Here is a 15,191-nt window from a genome sequence, read left to right on the forward strand (position 1 = left end):
AAGATGCGAGTACGTAAAACACACTTGGGGTGGGGCTGTCGAAAGCCCGAAGCACAGATTCTGAATTGTACTCTCCCTGAAGACGAAATGAAGAAACTTCTTTGAGTCTTGGTGAATTAGGATATGGAACTATGCACCGTCCATATCAATGGACACCATCCAGTCCCCTTGATGAAGGGATAACAAAACTGTCTGATTCTTTCCATTATGAATTTTGTCTTCAGACAAAAACTTTCAAAGTTCTTACATCTAACATGGCCCTCAAGCCCCCTTGGGGACTTACTAATAGTCAGTTGTAAAATCTGGGAGTTAGTGCTACTAACTCTATGGCCTTCTTCTGCAAGTGACAAAACTCTTGGCAGGGCAAAAAATGTCTGAATTCTGAATTTTCTGAGTAGGTTAAAGCTATCGGAGAGCTGAATAAGGGTGGAATGCTCTCAAAAGGAATGTTGTAGCCTTCTCTCAACACTATACAATCCAAGATTCTGCTCCTCTTGCCTCCCAGTTCATCCAAACTGTGGAACCTGGCTCCTGCAGGTGCCCAGAGGACTGCCCCTTTACTTCTTAGCGGGAATTTTGGAGGAGGATTTCCTAATGGTTCGAGGATTGAGACGTACTCTTCCACCGATCTAGGGAATGACTTAGAGAGCTTCCCCTGCCATGAAAGAGCCGAGCGCATGTGGAAGGAGAAAGGTGTGAGCTAGTAGTGGTAACACGATAACACTTGGTTGAGTGAGAGAGAGAGGTCTGGGGTTCACTTCATCTGAAAGTCAGAAGATACTACCTGAATCACTGTATCCTCAGGAAAAAGGTGTTTACGATCCAGAAATCCAGAGGAGAGTAAAGAAGGGAGACCTCTGTGTCCGATACACTCATTGGTGAAGAAAGAACAAGTTCTCTCTTCTTCAGAATGCCCAATGTAAGGGGAGAAGAAAATTCCAGGGAACCGTCTCTGATACCCTTATCCAGGTAGGATGTTACTCGTTAAAGGACCGTAAAAACCTCATCCAGCATCAAACATTCATTGATTATGCGGCCCAAAGCTCCAACAGTCCAACCAAGGAAGCCCATTACTACATCCACATGGAAGATAATCTTAATAAGACTGTCTAATTCCAATGCCAAAGACATTATTTGCCTGTTGAAAGATGTGACACCAGGAAATTAAAAGTTAACCTTTTCCCTCTTTCAGAAAGCCAAGGTTAACTTCCTTCTTCGCCTAACAAGAACTAGATAAGCAACTTAGACGAATCTACCTGGTTATCACTAAAATATGAAAACATTGGGAATGCTGGAGCTACTGACAAGGAGGAGTCAGAGAAATTCGCTTAAAAATAGCAAAGAGGCGACTTGTAGGTCATAGGAGGAGTCTCCTTATCTCCTTCTTCTTTCTCTTCTTCCACCAAAGAAACAGGGGACAAGGCTATTTGTGGCTGGATAGAAGGAGCAGTATGCTTTGTGAAGCCTTGGCAAGAATAAAGCTGAAGAATTGGCTACAAGGTAGTAAAGTAGCGAATTGTAGGATGTCAGAGACAACTCCTTATCCTCTTCTTCTTCTTCAGCTGATGAAAACAGTGACAAGTTTGCTTATGGTTGAACAGTAGGTACAAAAGACTTCATAAAATCCCAAAATACTGTTCAACTTATTTTGAATGGTTGCAATTTAAGGATCTAAGACAGCCATAACTTGTGACACTGTTGGGAAAACAGATGATGTTAGTGTTGTCTACGGTTGTAGAAAAACTTCCTACTGATCCTGCTGCACCCCTTGGGCACTCTTACACTTGTGGAAGCTCAGACACCAATGGACGCCCGGGCGCTAATTGATGCTTGGGAGCCAATGGATGCTCGGGCGCCAGTTGATGCTCAGGCGCCAGTGGTAGCTCTTGAACCAGTGAGCACTCTTGAAGAAGAGATAAAATAAGCACCAGTAGGCACTCCTGCACTTATGAGCGCTCAGTTGCTTGTGGAAGCTGAGGCGCCAATGGGTGCTCTTCCACTCTTGCACCAATGGGAGTTCTTGAATTACTTTAGATACAAAGGCAGGACCTAGTTCCTTCCTGCTCGAGAAGGACGCACAGGTGCCAACAGAGGCTCAGTTGCCTTACACTTCTTAAGAGCTAGACTCTAACACAGAGGAGCTAACTGGAGTAGGGAGCACAGGAGGAGGAAGGTCTGGCACCAAAAGACATTCAGAACTTTTCCTGCATGCACCTCATCAGGTGGACTCAGAGGACGACTTCCTTGAATCTTAGAAGAGGGTATCCTTTCACTACACTTACCCTCTAAGCCGTCGTCATCGTGTGCAAAGCATTCTGGACTGTCCCAGAAGCTGCAAGGATGATGTTGGTCCTCTTCTAACACACTGGCCTTCTTAGGAAGGACAGAAGGCGACACATTACGAGTCCTCCTGTACAGTGGACGAGGCTCACCAATAAAGCACCACTAGTGCCTGGGTGACGACTCCTCAGAGCTCTACCAACTTGCGGAAAGACGAGACACTTCCTTATGACACCTTTCCAATGGCGCTCTGTCGTGACCTGGGATTTAACAACAGGACCACCTGAGGGGGCGACTGTCTGTGGGCAAATCCCACTGACCTCCCTTGGGCTACCAGTATGCCTTCTCCCAGGTGCTGGGGAGTTTGACAGGGATCATAGCCAAGGAGAATCAGGGGACGAACAGCACCTCCCCACTGCAAAACACTTCACTATCACAGGGTTAACATTACTAACCCCAACAATGGTATGGGAAGGAAGTGAGGGACACAAGCAAAGGAGCATGTGGTACAAAATCAATTTTTGTAATAAAAATGAAACTTCTATAAAATAAAATAAGTTTCAATATTACAAAAATGAAACTTTTATAAAATAAAATATGTTTCAATAATACCTACACAGCTGTAAGTGGAACTTATGGGTGTGCAACCACTGGGCAGGTTATATCATTAAAATTAAAGAGCTGGTAGCAGAAGAGAAAAAACACAACAAACTGAAATAGTGTTATCTGACTAGGTGTCCATGTATCACAAGAAAAGTACTTGAACACCTGTGTAGGTTACATTACTGAGAGCTTGGAACCGCTGGATGCTACTAGGCCCTAGGCGCCGATGGACGCCACTAAGCGCCACTGGACGCTTGGCACCGATGGATGCTACTAGGCACCGCGGATCCGCTGATCGCTCGTGGATGCTGCTGCAGATCCACTGGGCGCTCAGGGTAAATGCTCGTGGACACTACTGGGCTCAGTAAACTATAATATAAATGCAAGACATAATCTTAGGTCAAACATATGGCTAAAGACAAGATCAGCCAGAATAATTCAGTGCCAGGCAAGCTAATAGCTTTGACGGCAAGCGTATTATTTCGTCAGTCTAGGTACCTAACAGCTTTGTTTGGTTCAAGCTAAGCAGGCATGCTAAATCAACATTACTTTGTTCCTTTAACTGGTTTTAGGTACAGCCCTCTATAGGGATGTTCTCTGTAGTGAGCTCTTGTACATTTTCAAAGAAAGTTGTTTCCAATAATAATATATCAATACGTAATACATAATAATAATATATCAATAATAATTTTATTCTTGCTTTTAATAGGCTTTCAGTAGCCTTCCTCTGAAAATCCATCAACTAATTCTCTCCTACTACATTAGGCTATATACCTTTACACTTAATTTTGGAAATATTGATAAACATTTAAATTTATTGCAAATTCGTTGTAGTAGCAAACACGCTAATAAGTGAAAGCGGTGAAAACACCTTACAACAATAATTATTAATCTTGCCAACAGACCTTACGGAAATAAAATTCAACACCAACATAATTCTGATAACGAATGCAATTTTTACATTATTACTTTCAAAGGGAACCTCATATCTGCTTCTCCAAGTGTTTGAATCCTCAAAATCAAGACACCAAGTGGGAACCTGCTGAGCACTGTGAATGCTAGTGGTAGTCCTGGCAGGAAGAGACGAAACACATGAATGTTTTGCCCTCTCTCTTGCCCTGTGCCTGAACTGGTATGGTGAGAGGTCATCAGCAATTCAGGATGCTCGCAATTTGTTAGAAACACAACCACTCAGAATAATTCACGAACAGGCGCCTGACACAGCACCCGTCTAGAATCGAAGCCCTAGACTGGTGACAGGAATGCAAATGAAGCCTGCGCTCCCAGTCCCACAGCTTCCAAAACACAAAACCCAAAGGAATGCAAATCAGTTCCTGAGCCTGAAGGTTGGGAAGAGCTGACACGAGATCCCATTGCCTCCTTGGGAGGAGGCAACCCCTTAGAAATCCTGCAGGTGAGTGGGGGGAAGCACCCTTCCTCTTTGGCCGAAGCTAGTAATTCGGTTTCCCAGGACCTCCTCGAGCCTCAAAAAAAGGAAGGGCAAGGGCATTGTAGGATGACATTTTCTTCCACAGGTTCTTCTGCAGGATGAGTGACAGGAGTCACAGGGCAGCTAGGATTAGAAGCTGTCCAGTGATATGTTGTCAGGTCAATAGTAGCAATCTAACAAGTGGCACAACAGGGGAACCACACACACACACAAGGGCAGTACCACACCATACTAGAGTGTCACAGGTATGCTCCTGAAGGTCAAGATAACCAATAAAGGGAGATATCCAACCATCTACTGCTGTGTTGTATGACTGTTCACTGTTAACCTGAAGAAGAAAAAAATATTAATAAAGAGAATCCTCTAGTTCTGAAGAACACTACCCTTCGAAGCGAGAGAAGACCCCTAAGAATAAGTCTCCCAATCTCTAAAGGTCAGTCCCCTCCTCACCTGACAAGTGAGTGAAGAGGGAGAAGGAGATCGCTCTCCTGAAGGAGAAAATGCCAAGGAAAGAATACTGGGAGAGAAAAACGGAGGGAAAATGCTCCAAAGATTTCTCCTGGTAAATTCTTCAACAATATAAGTGCAAAAGTCATAATTCAATAATTATAAGAAATATACTGTTGCGCCCTTAATATCAAAGGGTGTGAGGATGTGATAAGGAATATGGTACCCCCTTGCCAGCAACCCAGAGACACTTGCTGGGGTAAGGCAGCTTGCAAAGCTATCACAAAAAGTGGGTTTGAATATTATCAATAAAATAAAAATATCAAACACAGTATATTCAATACATATATACTATACTAGTATAAAAATAATCAAAGATTCCACTAGCAAGAGCTCACAAAAACATGTCTGCGTCAGAAGACGGCCGAAAGCAAAGTGGAATGTTTACATCCGGGAGGGAGGCCTCCCCGCCTACCGGACGGTAGTTACTGCCTAACCACCTTGTTCAAGATTTTTGAGGGCTGTGTTCCAGCTTCACTGTAAGCAATTCCTAACGTAAAGGACCGAGGGTTTGTATATCGTGTAAGAACAAATGCATACTACTATATGGTTTCCTATTAAAAGAACCTAAAAGAGAAAAACTTTAAATAAAATACTTACGTGTTATATTTATCCACTTCTTCCCCTCCAGTACACCAGGTATGCTTCTGATTACACACATCAAGATCTGATTCATCTCCACCTCCCAATCGTCAACTTCAACAATATCTCGATACCCAGCTAGATTTTCAACCCATTTCCTTTCCTCTATCCACCCAGAGAACATGAGACCCCTTAGTCTTTCTTCAATATACTCAAAACTACCTGGAGCAAACTTGGATTTAATTCGTGTTTTACTACTCTTGTCTTTTTTCTTAGAGGAGACAGATGAATCTGAGTCCCGTGAATCTTTGCTCAATGCTTTTTTAAACCTTCTTTGTTTTTACCCTTAACTTTGAGTTATTTTCTTGCAAATCTTGTGATTCGGTTACTTTGTCTGCTTCAATATTGGAATCTGTTTCCTCTCTGGGAGATGACTTAGCCTCAGTAGGTCGGAGTGCAAAGGATATTGAATGAGTGATACCTTCCTCAGTTGCCTGTGCTACAACATTATTGGCATTACTGGCTGTTGCTTCCACTGAAGTATCATCAGCACAGGATATCTCTTGTGTCTTTTCATCTTCGTCACTCTTGTCATCCTTAATGGGAAAACACATCTACTGTCTCCGTAACCTCATCACCGTGTACTACACTATTAACAAAATCTTCTTTCACCTCTTGGTTTATGGTTATTTCATTTTCAATAACATCATCTGCTGAAGTTACTTTGTCACTTCCTGGACTACCAGACAAGGAAACACCATTGCTGATCATGTCAATGGCTGCAGACTTAGATGTCTCTTCACTGTCGATATCCGGGATATCTTCCATGGACTCAAAACTAAGAGGCTTCTGTCCCGCACCTGCATCTTGGTTCTCCATATAGCGTATAACAGCTACCCTAAAAATAAATAAAAAAGGAAATCATATTACTACTGCACTACTATTTTACAACTAAGGCATTTACAATTACTTATACTTATGTCAAGGGCATCAAAATCATACTCGGCTACATTAGTCAATATGTGGTACAGTTTTTATACCTTCTCGACAAGTCTCTGGGCATTTAACGTTATAGAAAATGAAATCATTAACTTAAAATCATCCGTATAATGGACAATAAGGATAAAAAGTACACCTGAAAGTAGCGGAATAAAGTATAACCAGATGTATAACAACACAAACATTCAAGGATAGTATAGTATACATATATTAGGGATCAGCTTGCTGACATTTATAATTTGATCACTGATAACTTTATCTATAAATGACAATAAATATGGTGAGAAGATGAATTTAAATAAACCACTTTTCAATATATATAATGAACTTTTCCATATTAAAACACATTAATTTATGCTACTATGGAGGAGTTATGGGGTTCCATTTGACAATGAGAGAGAGAGAGAGAGAGAGAGAGAGAGAGAGAGAGAGAGAGAGAGAGAGAGAGAGAGAGAGAGAGAGAGAGAGAGAGAGAGAGAGAGAGAGAGAGGGTAATTGGTGGTTAGATGGTTAACAACTGAATTGGCTGTTGGTGAGTTCTGGGTCATCTGCTGGTCCGTTAGAGTTCTGTGTTTTGGTTAGCTTTTGGTCAGTCTCGAGTCAGAAGCTGTGAGAGACAGTAGTGTGGGCAGCAGTCTGATGAAGGCATTGAGATTCGTTTGAGTTGTGTTTTGTTGATTTGTTGTTAGTTATTGTTAAGTTTGGTGTTGTTAGTGGGCGTGTGTTGCCTTTTTGTCTTGTTTTTTGTGTCAGTAATAGTTTGTGCAGTGGTCTTGTGTTGTGGCCAAGTTCCTTGTTGTTTGCTGGGTTGTGGTTGTTCCTTGGTTGTTTGCTGTGTTGGTTGTTTGCTGTGTTGTTGAGTTGGGGTTGTTCCTTGTTGGTTGTTGTGGTTCTTAGGTGTTGTGTTGTTGTCCTTGGTGGTTGTGTTGTTATAGTTGTGGGGTTGTGGTCTTTGGTTGTGGTTCTTGGTTTTTGTCTTGTGGTTGTTAGTGTTCCAGTGACCTTGACCAGCAGACAGCACAGAATAGCCTGGAGTATCTGGGTTGGGTAAGTACGTACATGTGTTTTGAGTTTTTTTTTTTTTTTTTTTTTCTGTGTAGGTAGGTCAATTGTCCTGCATATTCTGAAGTGTAAAGAGGAAAGTGTGACAGAGGTTGGGTTTGGCAGCTGGATTGATTAGGTTTGTGTGTGTGTGGGGGGAGGGGAGGGGAGGGGAGGGGAGGGGGGGGGGGGTGGGGGGGGAATTTTGCCACTCGTTTTTTGTAAGCTTGTGATCCCACCACACTACCATATCCTACCCTGCTCCCCAGACATTACAATAAATCATACTAATGTAGGTCTTATACTAACTTTTCAAAGGGGACACCTTTACTTAAACTTTCATTGAGGAACTTTGGAATAATTATTGCTAACATTTATAAAACATATGCAATTCATCTGCTTTACTTTTCTATATTGCTTTGAAGCCACAACCTGCACATTGCTAACATTTGAAAAATATGCAATCCATCTGCTTCCTTTTTCTAAATAGTTTTGAAGACCTATCCTTCGAGTAATCAGATAGCTCTTTAAGGCGTTTAGTAACGCTTCATGCATATCCTTAAGCCTTTTCTCTGCTATTGATGAAATGAAGTTGAAGAAGTAGATGATATTGAGATCATGATACTGTTATATTTATATTCTATTTCATATGTAACTGAATTATAAAGACCTTTTAATTTGCAAAATACCTTAATAGAATAAAGACTCCATGAGAGTAAGATGCAAGGACAGTTTTTTTTTTTCTTTGTATGAAGTAGTACATTACTTATTTACAAAAAGAGAATACTGGATCATTTAAGTTTCTGAATAAACATGACATTTTTATTTATAATAAAATGAGGTATTATATATATACTTACTAAGTAAATTACATAGCCATAAGTTTCACTTATTGGCAGCTAAAAACACAAAGTAAGGACTGTGGCCACCTCTCTAGCTTTCAAGTACAATTTATATTCATTTCAACTATTCTTCAAACAACATTTTGGAGATGCAAATCAATACTAGTATTTGCATCCCATTAACTTGCGTGAAATAGAAACTACATATGAAGATTGCAGTACCTTAGGTCCAATTTCAGTTGCTGGCATAGTGTTGGGAGAGGGTGTGTAGGAAGTACTCCTAACTTCCCTTTCTCTCCATCTTGAAATAAGGGTGTTGCGTCATAAGGGCGGCGGGGGCGACTATGTACGTGGAGTACCCTCCACATTTACTTTTAATGATAGGGTTTTGGGTGTGTGCTTTAATTTTGGCGTTAGGCAACTTCATTTATTATTCTGGTTGTTTTGTGTTCAGTACTGAGCCCAGGGCAGGGATAACTTTTAATTCTTTGCCAGCAATTGGAGTGCTCCTTTGTTGCAAAGGATCCTATGTAAGTAGCAGGTTGAGATGAGTGCCAACCAGAAACAGTAATTTCCTGCTGCTATTCTCTCACCAGGTAAGGCACCAGCAAGCATTATTACCAATGCCAGCTTTTGTTTCTATTCTGATTTCATTACAATTAGTATATATTATTGTATTTGAGTAGATAAAGTCCATGCATTCCACCTCCTGCAATGTGAGATTTAGCTATGTAATTACAGGCAGTCCCCAGGGTTACGACGGGGGTTCCGTTCTTGAGAGCGTCGTAAGCCGAAAATCGTCGTAAGCCGGAACGACGCTTGGAAATATGTCTTAAACTAATAAAAAGTTATTAAAAAACCTTACTTGTAATCCTTGGTTACACTACATGTTGTTCCTGTAGTTTTATGTACAACCTGGAGTTATTTTCATAAAAGAATGCTGGTTCTTGAAGGTAAAAACTATTGTAATCCTCTGGTGACACTACATTCTTGAAGTTTTTAGGTACAACCTGGAGTGATTTTGCAAAATCTTGAGGGCTACAAGAACAGCTGATTACTATTTACGTATCATATAGACTAATTAAAGTAAATGTATCTTTAAATAGGCTTATATATTAGTATCAACAAAACATTTCCTGCCATGAGTCAGAGGCCGTTTAATGAAACGAACACTTCTCTCCTATCTGTTCAGAATAAACGTTACGTCAATCCCCCGAGACCATTGTTGCCAAAGCGTCTCTCTCTCTCTCTCTCTCTCTCTCTCTCTCTCTCTCTCTCTCTCTCTCTCTCATCAAATTACATTGGAAACTGACATACGATTGCCCTTTAATATACGAATGTTTGAGATATAACAGAAAATTTGCGAAAATACAAGCTTTGATATACAACGAAAATGTTTGAGATACGATTTTGCGATGAGTGTTAGTTGTATAGGCGACCGATAAATGGCGTTCAGTCTGTTTGTTTGTTGGTGCTGCATGTTAACACGTCGTTGTTTAGTTCGTTGTATTTGCGCCTATTTTCGTGTGTTATTTTGTCTATTTTATTATTAACCATGGGTCTCAAAGCTAAAGACAAAGCAGGTGATAAGAATAACCCAAAGAAAAATTATTTCGATGGAAGCAAAACATGAAATTATAGCAAAGCATGAACGTGGCGTTCGTATCGTCGATTTGGCAAACGAGTATGGTCGAAATCCTTCTACAATATCCACGATCATCAAGCAGAAGGAAGCTATAAAAACCCCCGAGACCATTGTTGCCAAAGCGTCTCTCTCTCTCTCTCTCTCTCTCTCTCTCTCTCTCTCTCTGATCAAATTACGTACTGGATAATGTCTCTCTTTGGATACTTCGATTTTGCCAAATATTGAGGGCTACAAGAACAGTTGATTACTATTTACGTATCATATAGACTAATTAAAGTAAACGTATCTTTAAATAGGCTTATATTATTAGTATCAACAAAACATTTACTGGTATGAGTCAGAGGCCGTTAACGAAACGAACACTTCTCTGTCCTTAACTCGGAGCGTCGGAACGCTCTCTCTCTCTCTCTCTCTCTCTCTCTCTCTCTCTCTCTCTCTCTCTCCTCTCTGATCAAATTACTGGATAATGTCTCTCTTTGGATACTTGGAATTTGCGTTGTAATCTAACCAGAAACTTCGTTTGTTATTATTACTGGAAACAAGCAATGATTTTTTCATTATTTGCGCTTTTGGACTGTTATATGTAAACTAGTATGTATTCATTCGCTCGGAAACTAGTTCCGCATATGAGCGTCACTAAAAAACATAGAAAAATGATATTGTTATGATACAATAAAGTTTTATGCATACTTACCTGGCAGGTATATATATAGCTGTATTTTCTGAAGTCCGACAGAATTTAAAAAAACTTCCGACACACGCAGTGGTCGGCCAGGTGGTTAGTACCCATTCCAGCCGCGCTGGGAGGCGGGTATATCAGGAACTATTCCATTTTCTATTCATAATTTTTATTTCCACTGTCCCCTGAGGGGAGGTGGGTGGGTACTTGAATATATATATATCTGCTAGTTTAAGTATGAACAAACTTTATTGTATCATAACAATATCATTTTTGCTCATGAACTTACCTGTCAGATATATATATATAGTTTGAACCCCACCGTTGGAGGTGGGAAGGGACAGAATAGAAGGATTTTGGGACACAAATGCATGCAGATGATTTACATCTTGGTTCCACCTGTTAGCATAGCCGACTTCGTGATTTACTGTCACCCAAGTCTGCTTCTGCTTTACTAGAGTTGTCAGCGAGGTATAGACCTATAAAGCTGGTGCACTCCAGATGATCTGTCAACGGGGGCGTGACCACAATGTGACTAGACCATATTGACCATACCATGAGGGCTAAGAAGTAAAATAAATATATATATATAATTATATATCACCACCTGACCAACCTAGCCAAAGTTAATGTGTGTTAACTAAGGCTTCAGAGTTAATAAGTCGCCGTTGTCAGCGACTCCACAACTAAATTAAGAGCTCTTCCTAACCATTTTCTACAGGATAGGATGAGTAGTACTTCTTGCCCCCAAGATTGTGTCTGCAGACACGTATGGCCCTAGCGAGCAGCAGATCATCATGCCATCTTCACATCTCGCAGGGAGTGTGAAGTGAACCCAGAGTTGCTTCGCTAAAACATGGTACTCAGGATGTTGCTGAGTGCCATGCTCTGTTGAAATGCTTCCGAGGCCGCGCCCTCACCTCGTGAGCATTCAGATAAAAAATTTCAAATCTTTGTGCAAACACAATGAAGGAGCATTTTTTGAAAGAACTCCTTAACCCTAAAACCAGGGTGTACTTCGATATGGGCAAGTCTGGTCTTTTTCGGAACACTGCAGATTGCCCGACTGACTTCGACTTTCTTGATTTTAAGTAGATAAAACTGAGAGACCTGACAGGGCACAGGACTCTCTCTGGCTCCTGCCCACTAACTTGTGCCATCCTTGCTTCCAAGATCCTGCCCAAGGACAAAAGGGTTTCCATTCTTAGGCCATAACGAAAGGCTTAGAGAGCACCACCTCCTTGTCTCTAAAGAACCAAACTTGTGACGATGGCTTAAAATCTCACTAACCCTCTTTGTCGTATCTAGGGTGGTTAGAAGAAGGCCTTCCTGATCACATACAAGAAGTTAACAGGCAGGAGAGGTTCGAATGCTTTGACATCAAGAACTTCAGACTACGTCTAAGTTCCATATGAAAGCTTCGATCCGGAAATGCACAGTCTGTACTAAAGTCAGGTGAACGACCAGTTGACCATCAGACGAATCAGGACAGCAAGGCTGTACCTGAAGACCAAAAGGCACTATTCTTAGCTGAAGGATGAGTGTCTGGACTGCCTGGGGCGATTCAATCTAAGCAAACCTTGGGGGTGTATCAACGCAACCCAACGTCGTCCGCAATCGACTTCGTCAATAAGAAACTCAGGGCTACTATATGTCGCCTGATCTCGCGAGTGTCTGACTCCGAGAAAACAGGCGAGACAAAAAAGTAGAGGTGAGCTAGAATCGAGATTCCACAGACCTCAATGATCGTGAAGGTCTTTGTTGTTTGACAGATGCAAATCTGTCAAACAACATTCTCTGTTGTCTGTTCGCACTGGCAGAATTTTCAAAACTCTCGGCAACCGCTAGACCACTGGTAGTTCAGGTGATCTCCCCCACGTTCCCGTGGCGCTGGTACTGGAACTATTCCCGTTTTCCTCAGATTTTCTCTGAACCCTGTCTCCTGAGGGGAGGAGGGATGGGAATTTAATTATATATACCTGCCAGGTAAGTATGCATAAAAACTTTATTGTATCATAACAATATCATTTTTATGCGTGACACTTACCTGGCAGGTATATATAGCTGATTGACACATTTGGAGGTGGGTCACAGACAGCAACATCGTCATAATTCAAAAAAATTAATAATTTTTAAAATTATTTATTAAGTTCCTTACCTGCTAAGGTAGCTGACTTCGTAGGTCCTGCCTCTTAGCCTGCTAAACCTTAGTAGCTCTCAACTAGGATGTGACCTGTTTGTTGAGAAAGCTAACAACAAGGGTCTGACAACTGGACGGGACCAATTTGTTGACAGGAAACCCTAGCCCTCTCTTACCAGGGGCATTCATGCTAGAATAAGTTAGACCACCTGAAACCACACACAAAGCTAACGTAACACATTACACTTCACATACTGAAGAGAAATAACCCTCTCAGCAACCATAAAAAGAACACCACTTAATTAAAATACCTAGCTTGTTAGTAATCTATCGTTGCTGCCGTCGATCGAGACGATTCGTACGGACTTTTGCAATCTGTAACGAACCTCTAGATGATCGTTACATTCTACGCCTGTTGTTATAATAGGCTCTTTCTCGTAAACTCGAGCAGGGACCGAGAGAAGATACTTCTTAAGATATGAGAGAGCTGTGGAATATCAGAGTTGATGTGGACCACTGGTTACCAAAACTCGTTTCGAGGACTGGAGGGACGACCGAATTGCATTTACTTCTTTCAGATTAAGATCCAGGACATCTGAAACACTATCCAGATGTCCGGCACCTTCTTTCTATCATGACGCACTGAGAGATGTTCAGCATAATTCCTAGATCTTGAATAATATTTCAGTTTCCCGGTAGGAAAAAAACTGTGGTCTGAATTGCAGTCTATTCGGGGAAACAAAAACTTCTTCAGGAAGGAAATGGTCCCCAGCAAGCTCATCCATTCCCTCCCCGAGTATGCTTACTCCCTATAAGGCTGCGCTTTGCCTAAGCAGGAGAGCATATAAAAGTGCAATGTTGCGGTAGACTCGTAGTTCTATACCGTGCGGTAACGAGACACCGAAAGGATTAAGAGATAACTCTGTGAACATAGTAAGGCAAAACTAATGCAACGTTTATTCATTCACGTAAGAAATCCCCTCAATCTTAGGCTAAAGTCCGTGATTGTAGGACAGAGATACAGTTAGTCAGTCAATCCCGCAGGAGAGACGTAACCGCCAGCACAGAGATACGGTTAGTCAGTCAATCCCGCAGGAGAGAGAGACGTAACCTGCCGCGCATGACAGCGCACGATCTGTTACTGGCTCGGTTGGAAGTTTGGAACTTGGACAGTCAGACACAGCAGCAGCCAGCAGCTTACGAACGTCGTCTCTTAACTTTATGTCTGGGTTGCCAGCTACCCTATTCTACGAAGAAATAGGTCCGTTATTTTTTGAACAAAAAGAGACTCTCAAGCTGGTATATTTAAGCGAAACAGAAAACGCTAAATATATAGATGGCTTTTGTGTTGTCAGAACACTACCATACAACGGTAAAAAGATAAATCGGAATCTCCTGGGAAGGCTGCAGGAGTGACGATTAAATGTCCTTAAAATAGTAGACAATAGACCTCTCGGTTGCCATCCGAAGAGGTAACTACAGCAAGCGTGTATGACTTGAACCAACCAGTAGTAAAATAACGCAAGGCAAAAAATTTTATTATATCACAATAAAGTTTGTTCATACTTACCTGGCAGACATATATATAGCTGAATTCGGAAATACAGCTACATACATATCTGACAGGCAAGTTTCATGAACAAAACTTAGAGAATCGAAGCAGACAGCTCAAGCTTCTTAAGATACTGGACATAAGCGTTCATTGACGAAGTCTACAAGTCTATTTCTTGTACGAGTCTGCGAATGAGGAAGGAGAGCTCTTCCGAACCTTGTCCTTATTCGCTTACGCAATATCAAGTTAATGAGATGTTTGTCAATGAGAACTAACCATTAACGGTAGAGAGATATTTTGTCAATGAGGGGAGACCCACTTACTTGACAAAACGATAGTATTATTGTCAATCGGGGAAAGTCACTGAATTGACAAAACGTAATCCAGGAAGTCGAGCCTTTTATTTTCGATTCCCGTCTCAAACAAGGAAGGGACAAGAATCCTGTTAAGAGACTGGGCTTACGGTAGGTAGAACGACGATGCTCAATCGGCATGGAAGTCTCGACTAGAAACTAACAAAATCTATCATCTGAAAAACCCCTTTCAGATGGTCTAAAAAGCTTTTAAATTATTGGCAGTATGGCAAAGGAAGTCCTGTCTTGCGCTTTCCTGAAGAGCGTCCTTTTGATGAGTGCCTTTGCAAGAATCCTACTGAACGTTTGCCGAAAATCCTGACGTTCAGGACGTCGAGCCTTACATAACCCGTAACTGTCTTATCTCAAAGTCTTGACTGAGGTAGAGAAAACGAGATCTCCCTTGAGCTTTCCTTAACTCCATCCACCTTTGCGAAAAGCAATATAATATTGACAGAGACCTCTTGAATTCACGAAACCCGAGGTCTTGCTGGGTTTCGAAGACGAAGTTCTGTTCA

The 15,191-nt window shown here is 41.4% G+C and overlaps 1 pseudogene; it reads right to left on the minus strand.

The window, feature by feature from the left end:
- Positions 1–15,191, minus strand: part of LOC135222487 (uncharacterized) — a 62,971-nt pseudogene that overhangs the window by 22,888 nt on the left and 24,892 nt on the right.

The sequence above is a fragment of the Macrobrachium nipponense genome, chromosome 3 (assembly GCF_015104395.2).
Source record: "Macrobrachium nipponense isolate FS-2020 chromosome 3, ASM1510439v2, whole genome shotgun sequence".
NCBI lineage: Eukaryota > Metazoa > Arthropoda > Malacostraca > Decapoda > Palaemonidae > Macrobrachium > Macrobrachium nipponense.